The sequence below is a fragment of the Acinonyx jubatus genome, chromosome B3, assembly GCF_027475565.1.
Source record: "Acinonyx jubatus isolate Ajub_Pintada_27869175 chromosome B3, VMU_Ajub_asm_v1.0, whole genome shotgun sequence".
NCBI lineage: Eukaryota > Metazoa > Chordata > Mammalia > Carnivora > Felidae > Acinonyx > Acinonyx jubatus.
This window is the reverse complement of record NC_069386.1, coordinates 123,465,432-123,478,105: the sequence shown is the minus strand read 5'-3', so window position 1 is coordinate 123,478,105 and position 12,674 is coordinate 123,465,432. Positions and strand designations below refer to the sequence as shown.

The following is a 12,674-nucleotide window of genomic DNA, read 5'->3' as shown; positions in this document are numbered from 1 at the left end:
CCTCAGCTGAAGTCAAGAGTTGGACACTTAACTGACTGAACCACCCAGGCGCCCTAGGAAGCCTTTTAAAAGAGGGTTTACAGGCCAGAGATTTGAAGCAACAGACTCTCGTGGTGGCCTCAAAGAAGCAATGAGTTTGTTGTTGCTATGAATTTTACATCCTCAAGGAAATGAATTCTGCCAATACTCACACGGGCTTGGAGGAGGACCCCCAGCTCTCAAATACCTTAGTTGCAGCCTTGTGAGACCCTGAGCAGAGGATTCATTTCCACTGTGCTGAGACTCCTGAAACATGGAAGCTATGGGAATAATAAATGTCTGTTTTAAGCAGCTTCATTTGTCATAATTTGTTAAGCACCAACAGAAAATGAATAGAACCAACTAGGCTTTCAGTGGAAAAATACATTTTAATAAATAAACCATAGGGGCACCAGCGTGGCTCAGTCAGTTGAGCGTCCAACTCTTGGTTTTGGCTCAGGTCAGGATCTCACGGTTTGTATGTTCAAATCCCACATTGGGCTCTGCGCTGACAGTGCAGAGCCTGCTTAGGATTCTCTCTCTCTCAAAATAAATAAACTTAAAAAATAATAAATAAATAAACCATAGAATGGGAAGAAAGACATCTGGGTCTCTATCATCACCATTAACTACCTATACGATCTTAAGTCACTTCTTAAGATGTGAAGTTTTAAAATATGTAATACGAGAGATAGAGGCTTGAAAATCCAATGATTCTAAATCTTGCCACAATCAACTCTCAGTTACTGCGCCTTTTTCTCCTCTTGCTTATAATGGAGTCTCATAGTGCTAAAGATAGGTAACCCATTAGTTAGGCTGTCAAAATCTTTTCATAATAGAGAGATGCTCTTTATAGCAGTATTTATTCTTCAAAATATGGCACTTGCCTCACTACAACCCAATTGTAATTTCAGAATAAAAATATATAGCAAAATGCTTAAAATCAAGTATACACAAACTAAAATGGCACAAAGGAGTATTTTATGAAATGGGAGAAAGCCCAACAAAAGAAGGATTAAACTGAAAGTGTGCTTCTTAGAATTTAGAATTGGGTTTTGAAAAGGAAGAGAATTAGAAAATAAAAGCAAGCAGCCCAACCCAAAGAAAGGAACAAGTAGGATTAAATAAGCAGGTAAAACTACATCTGAAACAGAATGTTTCTACAGACTGAATTGTGTCCCTCCTCCCAAATTCACATGTGGAAACCCTACCCGCCCCCTCCATGGGATGGTATTTAGAGATGGTGATCACCTCCTTTGGGAGGAGATTAGGTTCAGATGGATCATGAGGGTGGAGCCTTCTGCTAGGGTTACTGTCCTTGTAAGAAGAGACACCAGAACCTGAGAGCACGCTCAGTCTCTTTCACAGCCACGTGAGGACACAGGAAAAGGCAAGAAAGCTCTTGCAGGAGCCTGACCACACCAGCACCCTGATCTCAGACCCCCGGTCTTCAAAACTATGAGAAATACATTTCTCTTCTCTAAGCCACCCAGTCTGTGGTATTTTCTCATGACAGCTGACTAATACACATGTATAAGGGGGAAAGAAAAAAATAGGATTGCAGATGTAGAGGAGAGGAGGGAAAAAGATGCTTGGCGGCCATGCAGGGGAGTTTGAATTTGTTGCCCAAGGTTAGAAGAAGCCCTTATGACTTCTTGAGCCAGACAGATTGAGGAAAATGAGTCTGATGATAATCTCATCAGCAAGTTTGTGTGACATGAAGTTATGAGGGCTATAACCAGGATGGTGACCGCGGAAAAGAATGGAAGCAGAACTCCCAAGAAACATTAAGTGACTTGAATTGCCAGAACTTCAAAATAAATTTAATTATTATTATATAATGAACTCATTCCTTAAGCCTGACAAGTGAGAAACTCTGATAAGGGACATGGTGGGGATCTGGCTAATTAATGAGGAATTGATGAAGGAACCTGGTCCTCTTTAACAGAGGCACCTATCTCCTGGGCTCACCAGCAAACCTCTCAAAGTTTTCTGGAGAATCAATAAGAAATTGAAAATGTTGTTTGACCTTTAGTAGGACTACTGAAGAACAGAATACCCAGGTTGACCTCTTTCTTAGGTGCCAGCTGATCAGTGCTAAAAAATTGCTAGGGGCGCCTGGGTGGCTCAGTTGGTTAGGTGTCTGACCGGCTCAGGTCATGATCTCGCAGCACTTGAGTTCAAGCCCTTCATCAGGCTCTGTGCTGACACAGCTCAGAGGCTGGAGCCTGCTTTGGATTCTGTGTCTCCCTCTCTCTGCCCCTCTCCTGCTTGCACTCTGTCTCTCTCTCTGTCTCTGTCTCTCAAAAATAAATAAACGTTAAAAAAATTTTTTTAACTGAAAAAAGGCTTTACCTTTTTGGTCTTTTGTTATTAGAATGCTTTCTTATTTTATTGCCTTTATTCCTCATGACAGTTCTAAGAGGTAAACCAGGTTTAACAATCGTGATTTTGTAGACTCAGAAACTGAGCCTTAGAGATGTTACATAACTTTCCAAAGTTTCCACAGCTGAACTGCTGAACTGGCAGATGGCACAATTCAGAGTAGTGTCCAGGTCTGTTCCACAATATGGCTTTTTTTTTTACTTATTTTTTGGTAGCACATGAGACTGCTCATTTAAGTGCATTTTTTATTTTATTTATTTTATTTTGAGAGAAATCACATGCGAGAAAGGGAGGGGCAGAAAGAAAATCCCAAGCAGACTCCATGCCCATCTCAATCTCATGACCATGAGATCCTGACCTGAGCCAAAATCAAGAGTTGGACATTTAACTGACTGAGGCACCCCACGTTCATTTTTTAATACCTTTTTTTTTTCAAAATGAAGTACAGACATACCTCAGAGATACTGTAGCTTTGGTTCCGGTACACTGCAATAAAGCCAATATTACAATAAAGCAAACGTTGCAAAAAAGTGAGTCAAATGAATTTTTTGGTTTCCCAGTGCATATAAATTATGTTTATACTATAGCCTATTAAGTGTGCAACAGCATATGTTGTAAAAAATAATGTACATGCCTTAATTTATGCTAACCATCCCTGAGCTTTCGGTGAGATGTAATCACTGACCACAGATCACTGTAACAAATATAATAGGCACATTGTGAGTGCCCAATGAAAAAGTTTAAAATTTTGCAAGAATTACCAAAATGTGACACAAAGATAGGAAGTGAGCAAACGCTGTTGGAAAAATGGTGCCGATAAACTTGATCCATGCTGTTGCCACAAGCCTTCACCTTATGAAAAAATGCAATACTTGTGAAACGCAATAAAATGAGGTATGCCTATATATCTTAGCTTCTTTACTATTGCCGCTTATTACAAATTTCCACAAACATAGTGACTTAAAACTACACAAATTTATTATCTTACAGTTCTGAATGTCATAAGTCCAAAAATGGACCTTCCAAGGCCAAAATCACAAAGTTGGCAGGGCTGTGTTCCTTCCAGAGGCTCCAGGGATAATCCATTCTTTGCTGTTTCTAGCTTCTAGAGTCTATCTGCATCCTTTGGTTCATGGTCCTCTTTCAGAAATAGCATCTCCTCTTCTCTCTCTGACTTTGGCCCTCCCACCTCCCTCCTGTAAGAAAGTTTATGATTACATTATGATTATCCATTCTCATTGGCTAATCCGGGAGAATCTTCCCATCTCAAGACCCTTAACTCAATTACATAAGCAAAGTCCTATGCTTTCAAAGGTAACATATACACAGGTTTGGGGATTAGGAACATCTTGGTAGGGGGTGCATTAGTCTGCCTGCCACAAGGTATCATCTACATACATGAAAATGCATGGATCTTAAGGGCATGGTTCTATGAGTTTTGACAGATGTATCTCTGTCACTTATGTGACCCACAAGCTAATTAGACTATAGATGATTTCTATTAACCAAAAGTTCCCTTCTTCCCCTTTCCAGTTAATTTTCCCCTTCCCACCCTAACCACTAAGCAACTGCTGTTCTGAACTCTATCACTATAGGTTAGCTGTAACTGTTGTCGAGTGCCACAGGAATGGAATCATAAAAGATGAGCTCTTTCATGTCTGTTTTCTTTTGCTCAGCATGTTTTTGAGATTCGTCCATGATATGCACATATCAATAATTCTCTCCTTTCTGTTGCCAAGTAACACTCCATTGTATCAATATACCAGTTTGCTTATCCATTCACAAGGTGAACATTTTAAGTGATTCCAAGATCTTCCCTATTATGAATTTAGCTACCAGAAACATTATTGCATGAGACATTTTATGAACATAGGATCTCATCTCTCTTGAGCAAGCACTTAAGAATGAAAACATTAAGTTACAGGGTCAATATATGTTTCATGCACAAGGACTATGGATAAAAATTTTTTTCAGCAGATGTACCCTTTCACAGCCCTATAAGTTCCAATTGCTCTACATCCTCATCAATACTTGTCATTGTTTAAAAGTTCTGCCATTTTAAGGGGAGTGATATTTTGTTGTGATTTTAATTTACATTTCCTTGAAGACTAAAGATGTTGCACACCTTTTCACGTGCTTATTTTCTACTTACCTATTTTCTTTGCAAGGGCATGTTCAAACTTTTTCCATTTGTGGGATATTTTTATTATTATGTTTTATTCTATTTGTATATTTATTATTGTATTTTGTATTTCTATTTATTACATAAATATATACATGTGTTATATTTATGTTATTCATATTACTTAATTCACATTTATTTTATGTCTATGTTTATAGCCTGGATAGTTTTAAATAATATATTCATTATGTGTTTATTATCAAGTTCTTAACACATTTTGGACACAAATTCCCTTTAAAAATATGCACTGCAAATATTTTCTCCTGTTTTCTCTGTGGCTCATTCATTCATTTTCCAGAGATTTTAATATATAGAAAGACATAAATAGATATAGAAATGGGAGCACCTGGGTGGCTCAGTTGGTTAAGCGTCCATCTATTGGTTTCGGCTCAGGTCATGACTTCATGGTTTGTGAGTTCGAGCTCCACATTGGGCTCTGTGCTGACAGCACAGAGCCTGCTTGGGATTCTCTCTCTCCTTCTATCTCTGACCCTCCCCTGCTCTCTGTCTCTCTTTCTCTCTCTCAAAATAAATAAATAAACTTAAAAAATATATGTAGAAGTGGGTATAGATATTTGTAGTTATGTGTATTATGAATGTGTGTATGCATTCATTTATATATACATACATATATGCACACATAAACATACACACATCTATACCTACACACACACACACACACACACACACACACACACACACACACACTTCCCAGCTCCATCTGCTAAGATATTTTAGAAACATTAACAACCCAGTAGTAATGAATACTCTTGGAATATAAACACCATTCTCCACTGAGGAAAAGCAGGCCTGCTTGGAGAAATGGCTGATTCCAAGACTGGATCAAGGGAAGTAGAAAAAAAATATAAGTAGTGCAAAAATGTAAGAATGCTCTCAAAAAGATACAGTAGTCAGTTTGAAGAGGCGCCCACTGGCTAAATCTGAGATAATCTGAACATCAAAATAATGATAGGTAGGATTATAACGTATTGAATAAAAAATGTATGAGTCTATAACAATGTAAATTAATCAATTAAATGAAGAAATAAATAAGAAAAATCTCTGCCTACGCTAGAAAGCTAATAATAAATGTAGAAGGAACGATAGAATTAGAAAATCACCATTTGGCAGCTGTCATAGTAATTATTGATTCAGGCAAGAATCATGAATATACATGGTAAAACTAGTGGGTGAATGTTTAAGGAATAGTGAGATATTTGCAGAATCTCAAAGTGTCTTCTTCAAGATACATATTAATTGCAAAAAGTAAATACAATGAAACACCTCCTTAACTAATTGATTAACATTATCATTGCCAGAATTTGGACTAACCAATAGCATTTGGTGCCTGACATGATGCACTAAGAGAATTCAGCATCATTTCTGTGGTGGTCTTCCCAAATGTACATAACCTGAATCTAATCATAACACAAATTGACATTAGGGTAAATTCTATGAAATAACTTATTTATACACTTAAAAATTATTAGTATCAAGTGGTTCAGAAACACACACACTTTCAAGAACTGTTCCAGGTTAAAGGACACTAATGAGATGTGACAAACTGGATGCAACTGATGATGCTGAATTTTCTATTGTTAGAAAGGACATTATTGTGGCAAGTCAGTACAAGATCAATAAAGTCTGTAAATTAGATGATAGTATTGAATCAGTGTGAAGTTTCTAACTTTGATCATAGTTCTGTGGCTATGTTAGAGAATTCTTTGTTTTCAGGAAATACTAACATGTTTAGAGAAGCATCATGCCTGCAACTTATTCTCAATTGTTTTAATTATATACATTTGTCCCAATGTGTACAAACATTTTTCATGCATATATGAAATATGTATTTATTGTATATCTTAGTATATACATAATACATACATTTCTTTTTTTTGTCAATGCTGCCCTTCAAGGTGGATTTATGTGAAGTCAACATGGCATAGCTGGGAACCTATTCAAGAATAGGGAATGATCAGGGTTGCCTGGTGGCTCAGTCAGTTAAGCATCAGATTTGAGGTCAGGTCATGATCTCATGGTTCATGAGTTCTAGACCTGCATCTGGCTCTCTGCTGTCATGTGGAGTCTGCTTCAGATCCTCTGTCTCCTCTGTCTCTGTCTCTCTCTCTGTCTCTCTCTCTCTCTCTCTCTCAAAAATAAAAATAAAACCTTCAAAAAAAAATTTTAAGCGTAGGAAATGATCAAAGGGTGCCTCGGTGGCTCAATTGGTTAAGCATCTGACTCTTGATTCTGGCTCAGGTCATGATCTCATGGTTTGTGAGTTCAGCCCCTGCATAGGGCACCTGCTTGGGATTCTCTCTCTCTCCCTCTCTGCCCCTCCCCCACTTGCTCATGCACGAGCTCCTCAAAATAAATACACTTAAAAAAAAACTTATTTTGCATTGTAAATGTTTTCTAAACTTACTTCCATGTGACTTGCATTTACAATAATATTATTTGAATATTTTGGGGATCCTTATTTGAAGATCTTTCTCTTTTACCATCTCAATTTTGTACTTACCATCTCAGTTTCTAACTCCTGCTGAATCAAACTTTTGAGTACAATTGTTTTAATTGGTTACTTTAGCATTATATCCAAACTATTAATAAAAAGGATTATGTAATTATTTGCTTATTTTCATGCAGGAGGGGGAAGCTCCAGGCCACTATCCAAGCCACACTTCAAGAGAGCCAATCTCAGAGTCATAAAAAGTAGCATTCTGACTACCCCTTAATATTGACCTAAAATCCCTACACCATCTGGCCCGAGTCACTCTCGGACTTCCTCTGCTCCCGTTCTCCTGCCATCTCCTCCTTCACCTGCTTCTGCAGCCATAGGATTCCTTGCTATTCTTGGAGCATAAGAGACGTGCTCTTGTCTTAGAACCTTTATTGGGGCTGCTTCTTATTCCTGGAAGGCTCTTCATGTCCACATTTTTAAAATTTTTTTTTATTTTCTATTTGAAGGGTAATTAACATACATTTATTTATTTATTTATTTATTTATTTATTTATTTATAAGGATATGTATGTATGTATTTATTTATTATGTTCTATTTATTTCAGATGTTACACAAATCAAAACCACAATAGGTTACTAGGAAGATGGTGGCATAGGAGCGCATCCTGCTGATCACTCAGATTCCACCTACACCTGCCTAAATAACTCAGAAAACTGCCAGAGGATTAGCAAAACGGAGTCTCTGGAGCCAAGCGCAGATGAGAGGTCACGGAAGAGGATGACATGATACTATACATGGAAAGTCCGACAGACTCCACCAAAAGTCTGCTAGAATTGATACATGAATTCAGCAAAGTCGCAGGATACAAAATCAATGTACAGAAATCAGTTGCATTCTTATACACTAACAATGAAGCAACAGAAAGACAAATAAAGAAACTGATCCCATTCACAATTGCACCAAGAAGCATAAAATACCTAGGAATAAATCTAACCAAAGATATAAAGGATCTGTATGCTGAAAACTATAGAAAGCTTATGAAGGTAATTGAAGAAGATATAAAGAAATGGAAAGACATTCCCTGCTCATGGATTGGAAGGATAAATATTGTCAAAATGTCAATACTACCCAAAGCTATCTACACATTCAATGCAATCCCAATCAAAATTGCACCAGCATTCTTCTTGAAACTAGAACAAACAATCCTAAAATTCACATGGAACCACAAAAGGCCCCGAATAGCCAAAGTAATTTTGAAGAAGAAGACCAAAGCAGGAGGCATCACAATCCCAGACTTTAGCCTCTACTACAAAGCTGTCATCATCAAAACAGCATGGTATTGGCACAAAAACAGACACATAGACCAATGGAATAGAATAGAAACCCCAGAACTAGACCCACAAACGTATGGCCAACTCATCTTCGACAAAGCAGGAAAGAACATCCAGTGGAAAAAAGACAGTCTCTTTAACAAATGGTGCTGGGGGAACTGGACAGCAACATGCAGAAGGTTGAAACTAGACCACTTTCTCACACTATTCACAAAAATAAACTCAAAATGGATAAAGGACCTGAATGTGAGACAGGAAACCATCAAAACCCTGGAGGAGAAAGCAGGAAAAGACCTCTCTGACCTCAGCCGTAGCAATCTCTTACTCGACACATCCCCGAAGGCAAGGGAATTAAAAGCAAAAATGAATTACTGGTACCTTATGAAGATAAAAAGCTTCTGCACAGCAAAGGAAACAACCAACAAAACTAAAAGGCAACCAACGGAATGGGAAAAGATATTCGCAAATGACATATCGGACAAAGGGCTAGTATCCAAAATCTATAAAGAGCTCACCAAACTCCACACCCGAAAAACAAATAACCCAGTGAAGAAATGGGCAGAAAACATGAAGAGACACTTCTCTAAAGAAGACATACAGATGGCCAACAGGCACATGAAAAGATGCTCAACGTCGCTCCTTATCAGGGAAATACAAATCAAAACCACACTCAGATACCACCTCATGCCAGTCAGAGTGGCCAAAATGAACAAATCAGGAGACTATAGATGCTGGAGAGGATGTGGAGAAACGGGAACCCTCTTGCACTGTTGGTGGGAATGCAAATTGGTGCAGCCACTCTGGAGAACAGTGTGGAGGTTCCTCAGAAAATTAAAAATAGACCTACCCTATGACCCAGCAGTAGCACTGCTAGGAATTTACCCAAGGGATACAGGAGTACTGATGCATAGGGGCACTTGTACCCCAATGTTTATAGCAGCACTCTCAACAATAGCCAAACTATGGAAAGAGCCTAAATGTCCATCAACTGATGAATGGATAAAGAAATTGTGGTTTTTATACACAATGGAGTACTACAGGGCAATGAGAAAGAACGAAATATGGCCCTTTGTAGCAACGTGGATGGAACTGGAGAGTGTGATGCTAAGTGAAATAAGCCATACAGAGAAAGACAGATACCATATGGTTTCACTCTTATGTGGATCCTGAGAAACTTAACAGAAACCCATGGGGGAGGGGAAGGAAAAAAAAAGAGGTTAGAGTGGGAGAGAGCCAAAGCATAAGAGACTCTTAAAAACTGAGAACAAACTGAGGGTTGATGGGGGGTGGGAGGGAGGGGAGGGTGGGTGATGGGTATTGAGGAGGACACCTTTTGGGATGAGCACTGGGTGCTGTATGGAAACCATTTTGACAATAAATTTCATATATTGAAAAAAAAAAAAAAACCACAATGAACCCATCAGAACAGCTAGATCCACTCCATGTCTTCATGGTTCATTCCTCATCAGTTTAAGTCTCTGCTCAAATGTGAGCTTTACAGGGAAGTCTTCCCTGACCTCCCTGCTTTAAATGTAAATGGTGGTCCCCACTCACCCCCCGGTACCCTATTCCCCTCTGTACTATTTATGTTTTTTCTCTGTAGTACTTATCACCTTCTAAATAATTATAATTATTTCTTTTATTCTATTTCTCTAGAATGTACACTCTTATGATTTTTGTCTGTTTTATTAATCACTGAATCCTCAGCACCAAGAACCTGGTGTACCTCAACAGTAGGTGCTGAGAAAGAAAAAGAGGAACGCCTGACAAGCAGAAGCTGGCCTGACACTCACAACCAGGCCATGTTCTCCTCCTATTGGACATAAACAATCACAGAATACCAACAACAGACAGGCTACTCTGCAACTAAGATTAAATGAAACAAAGCAAACCATTTCACGATTTTATCTAAGCACAGACAGAAACAAGTTCCCTGTGTCATCCACAAAGTACCAAACACTTCATCTCTTGGCTAAAATAAGTAACTACTGTTTCTTCACCAATGATTGCTTCATCCTCATTCTAGTCTCCTCTCCTTTTAGATAAGGTTTACTGCTTGATTTCTACCAAATCATAGAAATCGGGGGTACTGCTAACAGCATCCAATCTAGACCAAACCCAACTTTCCTGGATCCTCCCACCAATTACCCAACCAAAGTCCAAATCCTATAATAGGTTCTTTATAAAGCCTCACTACAGAGAGAGATGCCATGCATGTGTTCTCCCTCATTAGGAAGTACTAAACCTAATGGTTCAACTACAGGGGTGTCCCTAGTGGTCTTTAGCAGAAAGGCATTGACAGTGCCCAGAAAATATTTGTTGAATGAAGGAAGGAGGGAAGGAAGGAAGGAAGGAAGGAAGGAAGGAAGGAAGGAAGGAAGGAAGGATGGATTATCCTATGAATATAATGTTCTTAACCCAACATTCACTGATTAAATACATTGCCGTCTACTCAATTAAGTATTCTAAATTTAATGGGAGCTCTAAAGCATTTATCTCCACTTTATAAGGTTCACTTAATCAAGTTCTTATTGAAATTTAGTTTTAATCCAGTCTCTCTCCAGAACTGTAGTTAATAAATCTATGAAAAAATTAGACCAAAAGATGCCTGTCCATTTCTTCAGGGTATAAAGGTATCTCGGCCTTTCCTTTATCTGGTATGAATCAACACTGCTTAGAAAGGATATACACCTCCAAAGTAAATGTCACTTCAGGATTAAACTTAGTAGAGCCTGAACACACACACATACACACGCCACACCCTATTCATTCTATCAGCTTCAGAGCTTAGGTATATTGAACACGGTGCTCTGCAATCAGGATCTACACTCTGATCTTTATGACAATTATAACCTTAGAGAGCTATATGTACATTCAAAGTTTATTTGATGATTAATTATGTGTCTGCTATAAACAATCCTGGAATTACAGTTAATACAATGAAGTAAAGAACCTATTGCCCATTTACTCAAGGAACTGAGAATGTGCATGAGGAGATGTCAGGTTCTAAATTATGATTCGGTGCAAGGATTTCAATTTTCATTTATCCATGAGAAGTGAACACAAAAATAACGACTTAAATTTACCTCATCTATGTCAAAGAAAGTATATTCTCTAAGCTTTAAGGGGAAAATATTCTGCTCCTTGTCTCTCCCTAATCCTGCCCTGGCAGATATGTTGGTTCAAGTGCTGACAGCCTGTGCACATGGTCAACCAAACAGATGCCTAAGAATAGCACAGGAAAGGATATACTTGACTAGAGTTAATGACAATCACTGCATTCTTAGGAAAAGGCTCTGGGGGTTGTCTTATCCATAAACAAAGAGCAAACTGGATTTATGTGCTCAATACTTTCAGGACGTTCTCAATACATGCCGGTTGTTTGATTCATTTCAACGGAATAAGGTCACATCAGTGTCCTCTGCATGAAAAGGCACTTATTATCTACCTCCATTGGGTCCTATGCTGTGTTGTAATGCCAAGCAAACAGGTTTTCTGCAACTTGGAAATCTATGACACTGATCCAGAATGTTGATATAGGACAAGTTAAACAGAGTACAGACAGCTGAGCAAATATTAAAGAAGTCTATGAATTAATAAATAATATTAAAATTTTGTACAAGTAGAGTGAGTACATAAGTTTAACTGGGAATGTTGGCAAGAAACCTTGATGAATGTTTGCCTGGACTAGGTAAGGCCATGGAGAATTCACAACCTTTTCAGTAATTAATCATCATGCAATCTAGCAGGCTGTTAAAATAAATCTGGTTTCCCACACCAGTCTTCCCCACTAGACCTGTTTTGGAGACTTGGAATTTCCCCAAAAAGCCAAGGTCCTATGAGCATTCTCAGAAGATGTCAATTATTCGCTGTTGGCTAAAGACAGTAACTCTAGCAGCTCTAAACCTTTTTCAAATTAAGTGAATAAAACTAGTTTTATTAGTCTTAATAAAAAGTAGTATTTTGGTTTCCTTCTTTGCTTCAACCAAGCAATCAATCAGAAATAATATTTGTAAAACATTCTCTTTTCCTGCATACCTCTTTTGAGGTATTAACCTCACAACAGATCTGGTGAAGAAGATGTTATTAATATACTCATTTTACAGAGCTGAAGAGGAATGAAGTAAATTTCCTGTATCCTAAGGGTGCAAATGCTCCTTAATATTTCCCTGTAAAATATTTTAAGATTAAGCTTATAATAGATAGCAAGGACTTTGAAGATCTTACTATTAAAATAATAATCTATAATTATCTATTATCTATAATAAGATCTTATTTTTATTAAAATACTTTATA

The 12,674-nt window shown here is 37.9% G+C and overlaps 1 long non-coding RNA gene across 2 annotated transcripts in view; it reads right to left on the bottom strand.

Moving 5' to 3' along the window:
• Window positions 1-12,674, bottom strand: part of LOC113601570 (uncharacterized) — a 47,985-nt gene that overhangs the window by 33,033 nt on the left and 2,278 nt on the right. Inside the window, exon 2 of one of the 2 annotated variants that reach the window (XR_003422862.2) lies at window positions 3,392-3,599. This is a non-coding gene — a long non-coding RNA (uncharacterized LOC113601570). Of the gene's footprint in view, window positions 1-3,359; window positions 3,600-12,674 lie in introns of those variants that run through there. The other variant, XR_003422861.2, reaches the window with a different exon arrangement.